This window comes from Sinocyclocheilus grahami, unplaced genomic scaffold (genome assembly GCF_001515645.1).
Source record: "Sinocyclocheilus grahami isolate Dianchi unplaced genomic scaffold, SAMN03320097.WGS_v1.1 scaffold144.1, whole genome shotgun sequence".
In the NCBI taxonomy this organism is placed as follows: Eukaryota; Metazoa; Chordata; class Actinopteri; order Cypriniformes; family Cyprinidae; genus Sinocyclocheilus; species Sinocyclocheilus grahami.
This window is the reverse complement of record NW_015505323.1, coordinates 1,238,661-1,242,772: the sequence shown is the minus strand read 5'-3', so window position 1 is coordinate 1,242,772 and position 4,112 is coordinate 1,238,661.

The window sequence follows — 4,112 nt, the reverse complement described above, 5'->3', positions numbered from 1 at the left end:
TATATATATATATATATATATATATATATATATATATAAGTGGCACGCAGCAATGCTATTTGCTATTTTGAATTTTACTCTATATACAGTATATATATATATATATATATACACACATACACACATATATAAATATATATAAAACATTTAAGCTACATCGCTAAGGCAGGAAGTAACTAACATATAATCAATGTCTTTTTGATGGAGGAAGTGAATCATACTGAAAAATCCACTACATTTTTAACAGATAAAAAATGTAAAGCCAGAGACCTGGCTGTTTAAAAAAATACTGAAAAATACTGTACTACTGAAAAAAAAAAACTTTTTGGACGGAATCCTGATCCTAAATTGTTTCTCAGCATCTTCTCAAAAAAGTGCTGAAACTATTTGTTGCTGACGCTTCAAGACTCATTCTCATCTGTACTGGATGTAACTTGCACACTCAGAACAATGACTTCTGTCCTTGTTTTGCCTCATCACAATCCATTGGTTGTTACTGCAGGACCAGTCCTGCACCGGCCAAACAGCATACGTGACAGTGACCACTTCATCCACTGGACCACAGTCCTTAGGTCTGAGAGAAGGCTCGACATTTTGAATAACTTGAGATTGGTCAAACTGCTCCGAGTATGCATAATGAGCAGGATTCGTAAACTGATCCTCATACATATAGGTGTGAATGCACATTTGAACTTCAGAATGTGTGTTAGTTGCTAAAGGTAGTGCATCATTGTCTGTGCATGTGGTTGTAGGGCTTTGGTCCACTGTACACTGTGGTTGTGTCTCTTAGAGATGTTCTCTAAATGATAACAGGTCCTTCCTGCAGTGACAGGCTTACCTTAAACACAGGCTCATTTACTTTGTTTGTACATATTACTTTCTTAGGATGACTCTTCTTCATTTTTTTGGACATCTGATGGGTTGGAGCTGTGAAAGGCCATGCATCAGAAGGGGGCAGCATAGACACTGTTGGACATTTAAGAGTCTAAATGGGACCTTGAGAAACAAAAGAAAATCTATCAATATCTGCCTGTAACATCCTTAAAACAAAATACATTTACTTCAGGATAAATATTACAGTCATGTCCAAAAGTTTTGGCAGTAACAAAGTTTTGCTACTTAAGCTGTTGTGGTGTTCATTCACATTGTTTCTAGATTATTGTGTAGAGTAATCAGATGCATTTTAAATCATTGCTAAAAGTTTCATTGGCCAAAAAATGAACTAGCAGCACATGTGAAAGTGTGAATGAGTACTAATTAGACTGTAAGAGCAGACTGATTGCTGTAAAAGGAGGGAAGAAGCGCATCCAATCATTGTGCTCTTGTTAGCAATGGTTACCTCCAAAAAAAAACATCCATCATCGCTTTGCATCAAAATGGTCTCACATGCAAGGAAATTGCTACAAAGAATATTGCACCTGAAAGAACCATTTACCGGATCATCAAGAACTTTGAGGAGAGAGGTTCGACTGCAGTGAAGAAGTCTTCAGGACGTCCCAGATTGTCCAGCAAGCGCCAGGACCATCTCCTGAGGAATCAGCTGGAATCATGTCACCAGCAGTGCAGAGCTTGCTCAGGAATGGCAGCAGGTTGGTGTGAGAGCATCTGCACACACAGTGAGGTCAAGACTTTTGGACAACGGCCTGGTGTCAAGAAGGGCAGCAAAGAAGCCACTTCTCTCCAAGAAAAACGTCAAGGACAGACTGAAATTCAGCAGGAAGTGCAAGGATTGGACAGCAGAAGACTGGTGCAAAGTTATTTTCACTGATGAAGCTCCCTTCCAACTGTTTGGGACATCTGGAAAATCAATTGTTCAGAGAAGAAAAGGTAAACGCTACCATGAGTCCTGTGTTGTGCCAACAGTGAAGCATCCTGAGACCATCCATGTGTGGGGTGGCTTTTCAACCAAGGGAGTGGGCTCTCTCATAATTCTGCCCAAAAATACTGCCATGAATAAAGAATGGCATTAAAACGTCCTGCAAGAGCTTCCAACGATCCATGAGCAATTTGGTGATGATCTGTGCAATTTCCAGCATGATGGAGCACCATGTCACAAAGCAAGAGTGATAAAGAAGTGGCTCGAAGATCATTGCATTTAAATTTTGGATCCCTGGCCAGGCAACTCCCCGGATCTCAATCCCATAGAGAACCTGTGGTCAGTCCTCAAAAGGCGAGTGGACAAGCAAAAGCCCACAAATTGTGATCAACTCCGAGAACTAATAAAGCAAGAATGGATCGCCATCAGTCAGGATTTGGCCCAGAAGCTAATATCCAGCATGCCAGAGTGAATTGCAGAGGTTATGAAGAACAAGGGTCAACACTGTATATATTGACTCATTATATATTTTTGCCAATAAAAGCCTTTAAAACGTATGATATGCTTATCAATGTTTTTCAGTGTACCATAGAAACATGTGGAAAAAAATCTACAAATACTGAAGCAGCAAACTTTGCAAAACACAAAATTTATGTCACTGCCAAAACTTTTGGCCAGGACTGTACACAACACACTTAAAGGGTTAGTAAAATTAAAATTCTGTCATTAATTACTCACCCTCATGTCGTTTCAAACCCGTAAGACCTTCGTTCATCTTCGGAACACAAATTAAGATATTTTTGATGGAATCTGAGAGCTGTCTGACCCTGCATAGACAGCAACGCAACTGAAATGTTCCCAAGTCTAATTTTTAGCTGAACAAAACAGTTCGTTTTGCTGCTTTATATTGAAAGTTGGTGCGTCTTATATTATTTTAATGTATTATCTTAATTATGAACACACTGGTTTGTAGTGCAAACAGTTTTACCGTTTACTGCAAGTTGTTATTCTCCTCGTTATTTACCTATAGCGGCTAATGAACCGGAAGTCTCACCCATAGGCTTACTTCCGCGTTGAAGAAAAAGGTGGATAGTAAAGTAGCACATCAACCATCATATGTAAGATTAAAGTCCGCATGAAATCAAAATGGACTTTATTTACTTTATTAGCGTACATTGCTAGTCTTAATGTGAACAATTAATTTGTGCAAGTTAATTCGCTGAAAAAAATTGATTGTTTTGATAATCTTTAATCAAAATTTGAACATTTACTTCTGCTCTGGAATGGCATTCCTTCTCTGATGAAGGCTTGGGCAGAATATCCTTAAACACACCCCTCCAACCGTTAGGTTGCTACGAGTGAGAGACAGAGGGGAAGAGCGCTAAAATAAAACCCTGCCCTCTATTCAATATTCCGTTTCAGATGGAAATACGTCACTACATTGAAATAAAGTCGTCAGGAACTTCCGGTTCACGCGGAATTAAATAAAAGTCATATTATGCCTTTTCACTTTTTCAACTTTAGTTAGTCTGTAATGTTGCTGTTTGAGCATAAAAAAGATCTGCAAAGTTACAAAGCTCAAAATCCACTTCAAAAGGAGATATTTTATTTAACAGAAATCACTTTTCAAAAACTACAATGAACGACTCGTTGGACTACAACCCATATTTTCCGGGATTTGTGATATCACAAATATCAACGAATGGGACGAGACCTGGTTGAGCTGCATACCATACCAGTTGCTCAAAAAAAACTTTCGTTCTATATTAAAATGAACATATAACGTTACATATACATAAATACAAATCTAAAGATGAACATATATATATATAGTTATAAAAAAATGCATTTTACGGTGAAGGCTATAAGCACATGCGCCATTCCCGCATCTGCCCGCTCGCACCTCATTTAAAAAAAAAATTTTTTTTTAAAACCCTGCTCGCACCTCATGTTTGTGGCTGAATGCAAATGATCATAATTGCTGTGAAAAGACATCAGCAATCCGGCGCCGAGAAAAGAAAGAAAAAAAGATGAAGCCCGTGCATCACTTTCAGGTAGCCTACATTCATAATCCCGTGAAACTTTTTTGGATGTTGAAGTTAATAACGTGTTTTAATGTCGGTGATAATTTAACCACCAACAACTCATCTAATATTCTCTCTTGACTTTCCATGTTCCCTTACAAAAATTAGCCAAAAATCATGGTTCTAGTAGCCATGGATGGTAACCACAAAATAACCATGGTTTTGTTACTTCAAATAATAGTTTACAAAGAAGTATTAAGATAATATTTTTT